Here is a 15,901-nt window from a genome sequence, read left to right as displayed (position 1 = left end):
TAACTCTGTCCCAGCTGAAACCAGGACAGCTTTAAACAAATATTTTTATTATGTTTGAGAGAATGGCAGCTAGTTAAGGTAACAAAATCTGGATCTTCATCTGGCAAACAGCAGGTTGATAGACTTTACAGGACATATAGGTTTGTTCTTCCTTGTGGAGTATGACCTCTAAATTTCTCTCCACTCACTTTTATCAGAAGAAAAATAAAGAAAAGCAAACAGTCAAACAGAAACAGTTTATTAGAACAGTAAATCAAAATTTACAGACTTTGAAACCAAGAATTAGCTGTGATGTTGAACTGGTGTTTTAAATCAGATGACTCAGTTTTTCTTCTTGGAATAACAATAGGTAGGGGGGCTGGGGGCTATTTTTTATTCTGGGTTTTGTTGTTTTGTTGGGTTTTTTTTCTGTTTATTTGCTTGATTTTCCAAATAAAACATACTTAGAAATGGTAGTTTCAGTTACTTGGCAGACTTCATGTGTTACTCATGATTAACATCATGACAGTAGAACTGTATTAATGGAATTAAAGAACGAATTAATATAAGAAAAAAATCTAACTTTTTGTATCCAAATATAATTCAGTTTTTACAAGGAGATTATTATGTTGAAAACAATTGAGAAACAAATGTCAGGTTTTGGCATAAAAATAAGGATATATGTGGCAAAATTTTAAATTATGATGAAGTGAGACCACAATTCTCAAAGAACTGTTTAATCACTCTTTAAGATTTTAAGTTGACAAGTACTGTCAAAATTTCTTGCAAAATGTTATTGGTGAAATTTCACAACACAAACCTTTAAGTGATGGTATCTTTTTTAAGTGATGTTGTCCATGATGTTAAAAATATTGTCTTCATCATCCTTGTCTTAATCCTTCTTGTCTCCACTAACTCAACAAGTAGTTGAGAAATCAGTGAGCACTCACTCTGTTCCTTTAGGAATTAACTGATAAGTTAATTGATATAAGAAACTGCCCAATTCCTGGAGTGTGAGTATGATGAATCCAAGTAACGAACAAAAATTTCTGGAACTAAGCATGTTTTTGGAAAGTGAATTATAACTATAAAACACAGAAACAATAATGTATTGAGTGTAGGTGCCCAGGAGTTGGTAGCAGGGGGCTGCAGGGGGGGCCTATGACTCTGCATAATCTCACTTTCTATCCTGTGTGTACGTGTGCTGCACGGACTCAGTGACAGCTACTGGTGAGACCTCTGTGTGTGAGTGGAATTTGGTGCCAGCTCCTGGAGTCAGACCGGGGCTGTGGGCAGCCCTGGCCTGTGGTGTCAGCTACTGGAGCCAGTGGGGTGTCAGCATCAGCTACTGGAGTGAGTGGGGGTCTTTAACCTCCAGCCACTGGGACAGCTGCTCTTAAAATGTCTTAACAAAATTTAAACTGATAATAAATTAATTATGCCCAAGTCTGGTTTTCCCATGATGGTAACTGGTAAGTGATCTCCCTGTTTTTATCTCGACCCATGAGATTTTTCATCCTGTCTTGTTAAAGAGGGGAAATGAGAAGGTGGCTGGGTGGGGGTCTGGCAGTCAGCCAGGGTCAACTCACCAGAAATAAACAGACTAATGGAATAAGCAATAAATCTTCATTGCTTAGGAAATGTTCATAGTAAAGGAAGCACCTTGCTGTTAAGAACAAGGAAGTAAAAAATAGGATAGAAAGTTTCATGTGTTCAGGAGCAATAAACTGAAGTGAAAAATCTCAGTATTATGTAGACTATCTGGTTAAAATTACAGTCTGTTAATAATAACTAATGTGTGTGAAAATGTTGCTTCCGCCCCTCCCCCCCTTTGTTATTTAAAGCTATTACAGTAACAGGATTCCTAATATGAGATAATTTACAAAAAAAAAAAAAAAAATCCGTGTCACACTGAATTTTCAAACTTCATAAAAAATTATTATGTGTTTGTTGATTTTCCTCTCTCTTTTTTAAAACTCTTAATTTATTTTCCAGAAAGAAACCAAAATGTATAAAACACTGTCCTTCTCTACTCTGCAGATGGGCTTTTTACTGTGCACTAACACATCAGAAACATCCAGAAATATTACCTCAATAAAGAAAGCAAGAAACAGTTTTCTAAAACAGATAACAGTGGCATGACAATTCTAAATAGTTCAAAAGCAATGTTAAACATGGTTATTGGAGGAAATGACTTTGTAAGTCTCTTAAACATAGAGTTCTACTATTTGTATTCCTGCTGTTCCAGGTGTGTTCTCCATAAATTAGTTACATTAGAGCACTGACATACATAGGAGCACGGATCTATTTAAGAGCTCAGTTTTTTCAGTTTTAAAAGAAAAAAAACTTTTACAACGTAGAACTAAAGTATCCTCCACACAATTTATAGGCCAGTGGAGAAAGAAAGACATTCACTAAGAAAGGCACTAACTACAGCACAAAGGCAGTAAACCCATATACCTTCATTTTTGGTAAAGATACCAACTCTTTTAGAAAACAGTTTAACAAGTGTTATCTTGAACATCTTAATAAAGGAAATTGTAATGATTGGGGAAAGTGATCAGAAGATCTTGTAGCACAGCAGAAAATAGAATATAATTCTTCTAACCTTCTTTCACTGAAGTGTCCTTTAGACCAGGATGTAAAGCATCTTCGTGATAAGAGTGGACTTCACAGACAGAACTTTAAATGATGAAAAGTGAAGGAAAGACTCATAACACTTAAGAGCACTGAAGTCCCTTTGTATGCAGAAACACTGCATGCAGAGTACTGCGGTCACCTTGTATTGGAGATGTCTCATTTACCTTCAGAAAGAGCATTGTTTGTTGGTAGTTTTTGAGGGGAAGACAGAGATAAAGGAGAGCTTGAATCAAAACATAACCATAAAAGAAAAATAAATACATTTCACAACAGTGCTTCTTGCAGGCCATATGAAGAAGAAAACTCATATGCCATTCATAACTCGAGAACTCAGTCTTTCAGATCTAGGTGATCTTTATCTTTTCAGCTTGGGGGTGGGGGGGTGGGGGGGAAAGAGCCTGTTCCAGGGAAATATTTTCTTTGGATTAAAAGCCTGATACTTGTCATTTACTTCAATACTTTCTTTCCATCAGGGGCTAAGAAGGCAACATGGCAGGACTGCTGGCATGTGATGCTTATGTTTTTAGGGGAAAGAAGATCCATCTGACCAACTGAGTTTCATATCATACTTATTTTATTGCTGTTGAATAGGTTCTACAATCTGTGGCTTGGCATAAAATGAACATGGGGGTATATCTGGACATAAAGCAGATGAATGCTGCTATATTTTATTTAAAATATTATATTCTGACCACCTTAACCTCATGAATATAATGAACAGAACAGATGTATGCATGACTTAACATTTTGAAGAGTGCAATTTTTCTCCTTTCCTCTGGGGCTAGATTTTTATCTGATTTGGGCTTGCTTCATAATCATAAAATCTGTTGCCAGCTGAGTATTTGGACAAAAGCAAATTTCTATACCTTTGCTAATGTTCTAGAGAATATGTAATAAAGGTACCACAAATTATTGCCAATTTGCAGAGGAAAGTAAAGAAGGAAAATATGTTTTAAAACCACTGCTTTACTGGAATACCTGTTGCATAAATCATGAAAGCAATTATTAAAGGTACAGCATTTTTTTTTCCTTATTACTTGTAAAAGCATATTGCAGAAGGCAACCAGGAAAATGCTTAAATGAAAATTAAACCAGCAGGAATACTATTGCTGCTCTATTTAAAAAATAAAAAATAAAACCCAAAAAATCCAACCCTTGTGTTTGCCTCGAGCATAACCAATTTGGCAAACAGAATTGTTTTCGCTTCTGTACAACATTTGTTTAATGTTTTTTACTAATGATTGTGTATTTATGAAAAGGCAGTATATCATTCAAAAATAAACTGAAGCAATCTTTGGCAATACATCAAGTTTGCATGCTATTTATTAATCTCTTGGATAAATGTTGCTTCATTTTAATGTTAGGAATTAATTAATTGCATTCTGTGCCACCTATAGAGAAGAGGTACACTTTATAGAAAATCCTATCACAGATAAATGAATATGCATCTCTAATTTTGTCCTTGGGAAAGATTCCTGGCTGCAGTCCTTCTAGCTAGGGGAACATTTAGTTTTCTGTCTAAGAACAATATCACACTTCTTTCCTTCCAGTCCATGGCACTTGAATGTCATACCCTTCATGAAAGCAAAGGATGCAAAGCAGTCACAAATACTTGTGAAGCCAATAGCAGGCAATATCTCTCTTCCTTGCAAGTTGCAAATACTAATATATTCACCAATTATAGTTCATAACAAAGAGAAAATTGCACTTCTGTATCTTGAGACCATAGCTGTTTTATTATTGCTGCTGTTCATTCAGGATGGACTAGAACAGGTTTTACTCTAATGAATTCCACAGGCCAAGTTTTCAACAGCTTTAAGCCTGCTGGGCATATGGTGGCACTGCATTTCTTCATACAAATACTATCTTCAATTCTCTGTAGCAACCTGGGGCAGTATATGTGTGGAAATAACACTGAAGTGGAATATCTTTTAGACAAAAAAGGTCATTTCAATGTTGGTGATGTTTGAGCTTGGGAGTTCTACATCTCTCCTCAAGTGCAAACTTTTCAGGAATGCAACTGGCATTGCCACAGAATTTTATGAATTTTCCCGCATAGGATTTTCTACTACTTACCTATTTAAACTATGTCTTCATTTTATTCAATTTAGAATCAATGAAACAAAACCTCTGTCACTTTGTTATGAAAATATTATTCAACGTTTGCATGCTGTTTGTATGGAAAGCTTGTTCAGAATCAGTTACTTGAGGACTTCATTTTTAAAGTAGAATTAACTCTTGTTTTTAGAACGTATCATGATCTATTTGATCATTGTAAATTTTACCAGTCCAAGAAAATTCTGCCATCATAGCTTCCTTTGCACATTAGCAACAGTAACTTGTTCTTTTTGTTGGCAACTATTACTCCAATTCAAATAAACTGATTCAAAAATAGACTGCACAACTTATTGAATGGATTTTGGAAAAAAAGTGACACAGTAATTTATTAAGTGCATTTTAGACTTTGACAGTGTAAAAAATTTTAACTACCTGCTTACATAGTAGCCATCTATCTCTCTGGGCCTAAAATGAAGATACTGGTAAATAATAATTAAAAAAAAAAAGTAACCCCTCCCCAACCCCCCCCCCGCCTTGTGTTCAGTATCCTGGTAATGACTAAAACTTTGCATCTTAATCTTCCATCTGTTTATCCATGTATTTCAAAATGCATTATTATCATTTTACCCATGTGCCTTGTGCGTGATAAAACCAAAACTGATAAAAATAATGAGCAAGAATTTTGATCCTGGTATTTATTTAGAGAGTAAGCTCCTTTTCATGCTTAAAGACACTTGTTTAAGTTCAGTCCACATGATAGTAACTGAAAGTAACTATCTTTCAATGATTAATGAGGAATGAATTGGTAGTCTCAGTCCATTTCCCAGCACAAATCATAAAACACAACATCAAAACTATCGTTAATTCATTATGCCAGCAGAGAAACCAAGGTTAAGTGTTCTTGAATGAATCACTGTTTTAAGCCCTGACACAATACTGCCAGTTTATGACTGAGGCATTTCTGTAATCTGAATTTGCATTGGCTCTCCTACTCAATAGCTGCATTTACAAACTCCATGTTTCTTAACCATTGGCTTCACATGTCATTTATTTTTCATTCTGAACAACAGCTTGCAGTTTTATTTTCAAAGTATTTACAGATGCTGTAACAAAAAGCATATGAGATGTTGTCTACAATGAAGCCTGTGCTAGACAATTTTGACCAGTGTCTGGCTATTTTTTTTTTTTGTTGTTGTTATTATATAAGCCCTTATACAGCAGGTGGACTCCAGATGGAGAGTACCTACTGGTCCAAGAAATGGATAGAATTAAGGTGAATTAACCATTCTGTGCAGTCACTCCATGCAGATTATTGCTGGTTCTCTCTATAGCTCTCTTTTCTACACCAGAGAAGAGAGAAAATAATTATTTTCTGAAATCTTGTAAAGATCTTTCAAATGTGGGTGTCGTGGTTTAACCCCAGCTGGCAACTAAACACCACACAGCCGCTTGCTCGCTCCCCTGCAGTGGGATGGGGGAAAGAATCTGAAAAAAGGTAAAACTTGTAGGTTGAGATAAAGACAGTTTAATAGGATGGAAAAGGAAGGGAAAATAATAATAATAACAAAACAAGTGATGCACAATGCAATTGCTCACCATCCACTGACCGATGCTCAGCCAGTCCCCAGGCAGCGGGTCACCACCCCCTGGCCAACTTTCCCCAGTTTCAGTGTTCAGCATGACGTCATATGGTCTGGAATACCCCTTTGGCCAGTTGGGGTCAGCTGTCCTGGCTGTGTCCCCTCCCAACTTCTTGTGCCCCCCCAGCCTACTCGCTGGCAGGGCAGCATGAGAAGCTGAAAAGTCCTTGACTTAGTGCAAGCCCTGCTCAGCAACTACTAAAACATCAGTGTGTTATCAACATTATTCTCATCCTAAATGCAAACCACAGTGCTATACCAGCTACTAGGAAGAAAATTAACTCTATCCCAGCTGAAACCAGGACAGTAGGCCAAATGAGTCTTCAAGGAGAAATAAATTACTGAAGAAACTAAATACTTAGACTATTGGGTAGAACTGGTTTATCACAGATTTTTTGACCTACTTATGAAGGTGTGGGGAGGAGGGAAAGGTTATTGCAAATAAATTTGTTATAGTTAACTGTATCATAAATATTGCAAATGCATATTCACAGGTCTAAACTATCTAACAGATTAGGCTCTGTGGGTATGTTACTCTGGGATGCAAATTATAACTTGAAAAAGGATAACACCGTTTTGATCTTTCTCAGTCTGAATTCCTAGCCTGAATTTCATGTTTCCTACGTAGGTTACAAAACCCTCAGTGGAGGGGGAAAAAATAACACACACACAAAAAAGTCAAAACACAACCTCCCCCCTCCCCAAACTGCTGTAATTTTCCCATCCAGCAAAGGCTTTTATGCCTTAGGACAGGATACAGGATGTGTAACTCGTTAGATTGCAAGAAGATTAAAAGAAAGCACTCTACTGAGAACCTGTATAATGATGACTCTAAGGACACACAAGGAATTTGTTCCACATGTACGCATCAGGGTTTGTTAATTTTGCTGTCACCCACAGGGACTATTCTCTTTCAGCTACTATTTAAAAAAAAATTACCAGAGACGAGGAGTCTGACTCTCATTTCTCATTTTGTAGAGTAAGTTAATAGCAGATCGCCTGATGTTAATAGAATTACAGTACTTGGAAGAAATTTGGTGCAAATATTCAGTTTGGAATATAAAAATAGTGTGGTTTTTCCCCTTCAGGGAGTTTATTGCAACTCAGCAATTCCAGTACTTTGTATGTGGAGTCAAGTGTCAGAGGGGATGCACAACAGCATAAGAATAGCAATGTCACCATTGAATGAAGTTTCCTTTCCTGTTATATCATTCATGACACATCATTTATTTTAGAAGATTCTCAAGACCTTTTTTGAAACTAGAAACAGATTTAAGGGATTTGGTGGGTTTTTTTAATGTTTGTTTTGGTTTTGGGTTTTTTTTTTGTTTTGTTTTGTTCTGTTTCCAATAAGCTACAAAATCTGTTCTGTTAGAGTGGAAGAGAAGAAATTTAAAGTAAACTATGAGGTTTAAAAACCATTCTGAGAGCCAGAAGAGTCAAAGGGAATGAGTTCCTTTATCACCACTCTGTAAAGGGTAAAATGCATAGCAGGAAAGAGAAAAAGGCCTTAAGAAATTTTGGAGAAAATGATGAAGGTATAGCTTTCCAGCTTCACAGAAAAACAACATATACATATATTTTATTGGTTTTGAGCTATGTTTTATCTCATTCTGTTCAAATGTTTTTTGAAATTAAGATTCATTTAAGGCATAATTAAAGGATGGTCATTGGCTATTTGATATATCCAAGCATTTTTTCCAGAGTAAGTAGAACGTCACTATAAAAATCTTAAAAAGATATCAGTTGTGTCATGATTAAATCACAGGGTTGTTGTCACTATTTCTATAGCAAAAAACCCAGAGAAATTCTGAATAGATATTTATTAGCTTAAGGTATCAGAAAACTTAGGCGAGCTTAGTAATTAAATTAACCCAGATGATGAGATATGATTCAGTCTATGTATATAGCTCCTGTTTCCCTTATCAGGGTATTTGTGTTCCATGTACAACTAGCAGGGAAATAGTTAAACTAGAGAAGATAACATTAACATTTCTACATTATATCTACCTGTTCTTGGGTTTGAATTCCTAATAAAACCAAAATCCAGAAGGAAGGACATCATATTCAATAAGAAAGCCAACCATATTTATTTGTTTTTATTTATTTATTTAGACAAATTAGGAAATTTCTGCATGTACACAAGTGTGACAGGTTAACGTTGGCAGACTGCCAGGTGCCCAAGCAACTCTCTCACTCACTGTCCTCAACAGAACAGGGGAAGAAAATAAGATGAAAAATCTTGTGGGTTAAGATAGGTGCAGGAAGATCTCTTAACAGTTACTCTCACAGGCAAAACAGACTCGACTTGGGGAAAAGAATTTGATTTATTGTCAATTAAAAATAGAGTAGGACAGTAAGAAACAAGGAAAAAGCAAAAACCACCTTCCTCCCATACCCCACTTCTTCCCAGGCTCAACTTCACTCCTTCATTGCCGACTTTTCTACCACCTTTTGCTGAACAGCGCAGGGGGATGGGGAATGCAGGTTGCAGTCAGTTCATAACACTTTCTCTCTGCTGCCCCTTCCTCCTCATGCTGTTACCGTGCTCCAGCGTGGGGTCCTGCCCATGGGATACAGTCCTTCATGAAGTTCTCCAGCATGGGTCTTTTCCACAGGTTGCAGCACTTCAAGAACTGCTCTAGCATGGGTCCTTACCATGGGGTGCAGGCCTTCAGGAACGGACTGCACAAGAGTGCAGGTGCCCACCAAAGCTATTCTATCACTCTGCCCTCCTCAGCTGGACAGGGGAGAGAAAATATACAAAAGGGCTTGTGGGTTGAGATAAGGACAGGAGAGATCACTCACCAATTACCGTCACAGGCAAAACAGACCTGACTTGGGGAAAATTAACTCAATTTATTACCAATCAACCAGAGTAGGGTAATAAGAAATAAAACCAAATCTCAAAACACGTTCCCCCCACCCCTCCCTATTTCCCAGGCACAACTTCACTCCTGGATTCTCTACCTACCCCCCACCAGGGGCACAGGGGAACAGAGAGTGGGGGTTGGGGTCAGTTCATCACACCTCTTCTCTGCTGCTCCTTCCTCCTCAGGGGGAGGACTCCTCGCTCTTCAACTGCTCCACCATGGGGTCCCTTCCACAGGCTGCAGTCCTTCAGGCACAGACTGCTCCAGCATGGGTCCCCCGCGGGGTTACAAGTCCGGCCAGAAAACCTGCTCCAGCGTGGGCTCCTCTCTCCACAGGGCCACAGCTCCTGCCAGGAGCCTGCTCCAGTGTGGGCTTCCCACGGGGTCACAGCCTCCTCCGGGCATCCCCCTGCTCCAGCGTGGGGTCCTCCCCAGGCTGCAGGTGGAGATCTGCTCCCCCGTGGACCTCCTGGGCTGCAGGGACACAGCCTGCCTCACCATGGTCTTCCTCAGGGGCTGCAGGGGAATCTCTGCTCCAGCGCCTGGAGCATCTCCTGCCCTCCTGCTGCACTGACCTGGGGGTCTGCAGGGCTGGTGCTTTCACATTTTTCCTCACTTCTCACTGCCAGGCAGCACTTTTTACCCTTTCTTGAGCACGCTTTCCCCGAGGCACCCTGGCCTTGTCTGTGCGGCTGAGCGGTGCCCTGGAGTGGGTGGGTAGGAGCCGGCTGGAACCGGCTGGAACCGGCTGTGTCCGGCACGGGGCAGCCCCGGCTGCTCCTCACAGGGGCCACCCCGCGGCCCCTGAATGCCAACACCTGGGCACCTGCACCCAGTAAAAGAAGTAAGAAACCAATATGTTTACAAAAGGAAACTAAACAACAAATAAAAATCTTACGAAGGAATCAGAAGAGTTTGCCACCACCAAGGTAAGAAATGTAAAAGCAGAACCATTCATGTAAACGTGAACCATGCACACACAGGCTCCTCTATAACTTCTAAGGAGTAACTGGCTTTGATGATGTTTTTTAGGTGATAAGAGGAGAGCCAGTGGGGCAGTGAGTTGTTAAGAAAGCTTTCTTAAGAAAAACATTTGAAGAGATGAAATTTTTGAAAGAGCTCAGTGCAAAAAATGTAAGAAAAAAATGCTGCTAATTTCTGTAGCCTTCACCTTTTCTCACTGGCATCTGACTGTATATTAAGGCACTGAAACTGCTATTGATCGTCAACAACTGGTTAAAAATTACATTACAATTCTGTTGGAATCATACTGATTCCAATTTCACTCTGAAATTCTTCTGGCAGGCTTTTGATCCCAAGAGGAAGTTAACGAACCTTTCTGAAAATCCTCTTTCTTGTTTTCATTGATGTTAACTGTGATTATTTCCTTGTCTAGACAAAAATACTTCTAATGTGACCAAGGGCTGTTCTCTGACACTGTTTCATTAAAGTGTGTGTGAAGAAGGAAAGCTGGAATGAAATACCTCCAAAATGACAAAGACACACAGGAAAAAAAAATAGTCTCAATTTCAGAAAAATCTCTGTGAAGAGAGTGAGAAAGTTTATTGCATAAGAAGTTGTGTTTGAAAGACAAGAAGATTAAAAAAAAGCTGACATGTGACAGGAAAAAAGAAAAACCTGTACTTTGTGTATTTGGGTCTTACTTATATGTGATATTTCAGGACTGAGATGTCATAGGCGAAAACAAGTGTATTCTTCAGTGCCATGCTATTGATACTGCCATGTGAGTCTTTTCATCTTCTATTATATAGTTCTGCTGATAAATCAATGAAGTTCTGCTTCAGCAGGTCAATATGCACTGAAATGTTGTAATTAAATTTTAGATCATACCATAGAAATGCACATTGGATGAAAACTGAACTAACATTTATGAGGAAATGAGTGGACAGGCAAGAAATACATAGTTCCATACACATCATCAGATAAAGGTGTCCTCAGTAGTTACACTATATCTTTCCTTGTATCTGTTTAATAAATAAATTAAACAAATACATAAATTTGTGTTAAAAATGACATAAAAATACTAACAGAGTTAAGAAAAAAAAAACCAAACAGGACTGAAAGAAAGTTAAAGAGGTTATCTACTCCATTCCTTTAATGCAAAATCAACTATATTTTTCCTTTTCTTACTAGACATATATTTAATTTATTCTTTACAGTTTTCCATTAATGGAGTTTCTGGAGCATGGCCCCCACCCCAATCCATTGAAAGTTTAGGAACTGAGAGGTTCTGTTTGCTAGTTTTTCTTCTATCTTTTCCAAAGTTAATTGTCTACATATCTGCAGTCAACTTTTTTTACGAAGTGATAGATAGATATCAGTGTTGCACACCTGAAATGAGCACCAACACCCTGGTACTGAGATGTCTAGGTGTACCAACATTTTGTTCTCTGGCTCTTCTGTCTGTGGAAACATGTATAGTCAGACAAGTCTGGTTTATTACCCTGATTTAGGCTGTGGAGATCAAAAGCAAGGCTGCCCAATGGGTAAGCCCAGACAGCACTGATCACATAATTTGTTATCCCTTTCCCATTCTTTAACACTCCTCCTAGCTGTCACGATAGCTCCCTTTTTCCTTCTCAGTCTCCTCTCAAATATGCAACTCTCATTTAATTACTTTTCCCCTTTATTCTCAGTTTTGTTACATCTGTACCCAAATTTTCTATTTCTAATGCCATTACCAAGGTAATCACTGACCTTTATGGCATTACTGCTCTAGTTATTGAGGTGCTGCTGGCTTCAGAAAATTGTACTTCTGTAAAAGTCCCCAATATCCCCTACCAGCGATCTATGGTATTTAGTCAGTTCTCACATGACTGCCCCCTAAGCACCTGTGAAATCTGACCGTCCTTCATACTGCAATCATTAACATTTGCCAGCTGTTGCACTATTATCTATTACATCAAAAAATTTCTCATTTCACAACCAGTAGTTTTTCGTATCCTGTTCAGTTAGCTTAACATCAGGCCAGGTCCTAGCCAGCAGCTTAGTTACTTGCCTAACTCTGTAGCCCTAACAGTACTCTCCTTTATTTGGGGGTGGGAGGTGGGGAGGAGAAAAAGGTTCATAATATTAATATTTATCCAAAAAGAATGCAAAGCTTACGGATTTCCTGACTGTAGTCTGAACAAGAGCATAAAGCATTGCTAATTGCCAATTTAGTGAAAAATGTGATTTTTGCCTTTACACATTTAACAATGTTAAAACATACCAATATCCAACTTCCTTGCCTCCAACAATACCTTTCCGTGGTTCATTAACTACAGCACAAAAAATATTTGCAAATGTCTTCAGCCACACTGTTTTGAATTTGTGGAAAACTACTAGGCTATCAACTGCAACTATCACACTGTTTATGATTAGTGTGATACTCCCACAAAGACAAATACTTTCTCAGCAAGCAGAACCAGAGATGTCCCGTAGTGTGCACAGCAAAATTGTTTTTGTTGATTAGTTAGCTCATGCAGTAAACAAAACATTGAGTTCTCAACCAAAACCTCAGGCTGTGAAAGTCACTTTACAGTTAAGTTCACAGCTAAGTGTTGTTATAATACTTACACTTTACTGTAAATATTCTTTAACTACCCTATTTTTTCCAACAGTTTTGCCTTAAAATACTATGCATATGGCATATATATCATTATTCATTAAATAGAAAATACATGCAGAATATATTTATGAATTTATCAAAGCATTGTTAAAGATCTACTATTTTGATGAAATGATATAAAAAATAAATAAAATTAGTATTCTGCCCATTAAAGCAAAATTACATAATTTTAAATGGAAGTCCATTAGACTGCTTTCTTCACCTGCATATCTTCAGCAGTACCTAAATAGAAAGTTGTTTAAAACTTCTTTTTTGTTGATGTTATGGTGGTGGTTAGAATTTAAGTAGGAAGAGAAAGGGCCCATTAAGAGAACTACCTTCCACAGCTGTACTTTGGGTAGAGCTATATAAATCAGTAGCCAAGGAAGCCAGGTCACTTATGCTCCAGACCAAAAGAGTCTGAGAAATTACTAACAGTTCTGGAGAAAGGTGAAAGAATTTACTGTCAAATTATCACTACCATTATTAAACCAGATCAGTGGATCACCAGACATCTGTATTTCCCAATGTATCAGTACATGCTGGAGTCAACTGGCAAGAAAGCAGCTTTTAAGAAAAGGACCTAGGAGCTGAGCGTGAACGTGAGCTAGGAGTTGCCCAGAGAGTGAAAAAGGACAGCTGTATCCTGGGCTGTATCAGCAAGATCCTGGACATAGCAGGTTGAGGAGGAGGATTCTTTCCCTCTATTCAGCATTTGTGAGTGCTGTGGTTTTTTTGGGCTCTCTAGCACAAGTCAAATATTTATATACTGAAGTCAGTTGGTCAGGAGACTGGAAAGTGTGGCATACAAGGAGATGCTGGAAGAGCTGTGTGGCTTTAGCCTTGAGAACAGAAGGTTAAATGGGGATCTTATTGCTGCATTCAGTTACCTAATAAAGAAGATGGTGCCAGATCTTCCTGAAAAAGCACGGAGATGTGGTGAGGTGTGGTGGACACAAGCTGCAAGACTGGAAAATTCTGAGCAGATAAAGGAAGACTTCGTATGTTTAAAGAAGTCAAATGATGGAACAGGTTGCCACAAGAGGCTGTGGAATCTCCATTGCTTGAGAAACACCCTGACCAAAGCAGGTACTGCTTTGTCCATAGTTTTTCTTGTGATTGTTATTTGACCAATAATTTTTTACTTGACTAGCTTAGTCATATATAAAAATTTACCTAATGAAGACCAAGAGAAAAATTGTCTACTCATAAGGGGGGAGAGAATCTAATTAAATTTGTGTACATTATTGATCTGAGGATGAGAGTAATAAAGTAAAAGGAAAAAACCCATAATGTACAGAATCATCTTGTATTCTAAAGGAAAGCACATCTTTAAAATCCACCGTTCCATAGTCAAGAATAAATAACCCTTTAGGTGTCCCACAGCTAGTACCATGCAGTCTTGATGCTTTAAGAAGGACACCATGATTGGACTACATTGTCATTGATTAAAAATTCTTTATTAAAATCAAGGTCTAAAATTCCAAAGAGTCTGTTATCCAAACATTGGGCTTATTTTTGTAGGGTTTTTTTATTCTCCATTTTCCCTAGTAACTGCAGACAATGTATTTCTCTGTAGTCCTCTCTTCTTACAGCTTTGTCTTCCATTTTAATCTGCTAAAATAATAAAAGGTCCCATTGATTTTAATAGGATGTGGGGCAGATCTAAGATGTGATTGCATGTGTAAAATACCTATGTATCATCAAATCTATTAACATCAAAAGGTGCCAATAATTTTTGTTTAAATTAACTTCATAGTTTTTTCCACAAACAAAACAATTTGCAAAGTAGAAGCATTGTGGCTTAGCTGCAGAAAATGTGTATGCTTTCTGTATATTGATGACATACGACTGACTACATGTAATACTTCTCCTTTGGGGTGAGATTCAAAAAGGTATGCTCATCCAGGAAAGAGACAAGGGACTCTAATTTCATCTTAGTATTTCCTCTAATTCTCTTTTAATCATTCAAGATAGACGATATCTTTTTTTCCTTCCCCCCGCCCCCTTTTTCCCTAAGGTGAAATTTCTCTGTTAAGGAACTGACTTCAAGCTTTCATTTCTGTCCATTAGCTTCTCAATTTAGTAAGTGGTAAGATTCTACTTGTCATGTGGATGGATTAACTAAACCCTACTTTTAGAAAATTAACAAAATAAATCCTGCTAGCTCAAGGAAAAAAAAATAATCTAAATAAACCTCGTAAAAATGACCAGATTTTAATTATGTGTTTTACTTAGGTCTAGTCAAGCATTCTAAGTTCCATGACAAGTTTAATCTCACTAACTAAAATGCCTGAAAGCTTGCCTCTTCTCAACATCTTAAAAAATAATTTTCCCTCTCTTCCTCGATGAATATACCTTTCTGAAATGTATTCTTTCTATAAAACATACTCCATCAAATCAATGAATCTTGAAATGCCTCAGGACTTTTGTACTCTCTTCAATACACCCTTTGCATGCAAAAACTAAGTTTTGAAATATTTTGAACATTCGTTCTTTGCACTATCCATTATTCAATTACTCACTTGCAGTTGTTTGGCATGATATAGTCAGATCCTCCTGCTGTTAGCTCAGAAGTCTTTTCTTTTCTTTTCTTTTCTTTTCTTTTCTTTTCTTTTCTTTTCTTTTCTTTTCTTTTCTTTTCTTTTCTTTTCTTTTCTTTTCTTTTCTTTCTTTTCTTTTTCCTTCCTTTCCTTTTTTCCTTCCTTTCCTTCCCTTTTTTTTCCTTCCCTTTTCCTTTCCTTTCCTTTCCTTTCCTTTCCTTTCCTTTCCTTTCCTTTCCTTTCCTTTCCTTTCCTTTCCTTTCCTCTCCTCTCCTTTCCTTTCCTTTCCTTTCCTTTCCTTTCCTTTCCTTTCCTTTCCTTTCCTTTCCTTTCCTTTCCTTTCCTTTCCTTTCCTTTCCTTTCCTTTCCTCTCCTCTCCTCTCCTCTCCTCTCCTCTCCTCTCCTTTCCTTTCCAGTTTTTGGTTTTTTGTTTTTTGTTTTTCCTCCAGGGAATATAGATAAAATACAGAGTTACGAAATATCTGATTTTGCAAAGGTGGGTTGTTTTGGGTTTTTTTTTGTGAGATATGAGTCTACAAAGCAATCTACAAATCCTGA

This window comes from Haliaeetus albicilla, chromosome 15, assembly GCF_947461875.1.
Source record: "Haliaeetus albicilla chromosome 15, bHalAlb1.1, whole genome shotgun sequence".
NCBI classification, from domain to species: Eukaryota; Metazoa; Chordata; class Aves; order Accipitriformes; family Accipitridae; genus Haliaeetus; species Haliaeetus albicilla.
The sequence above is the reverse complement of the archived record's forward strand: the minus strand, read 5'-3'. Positions refer to the sequence as shown.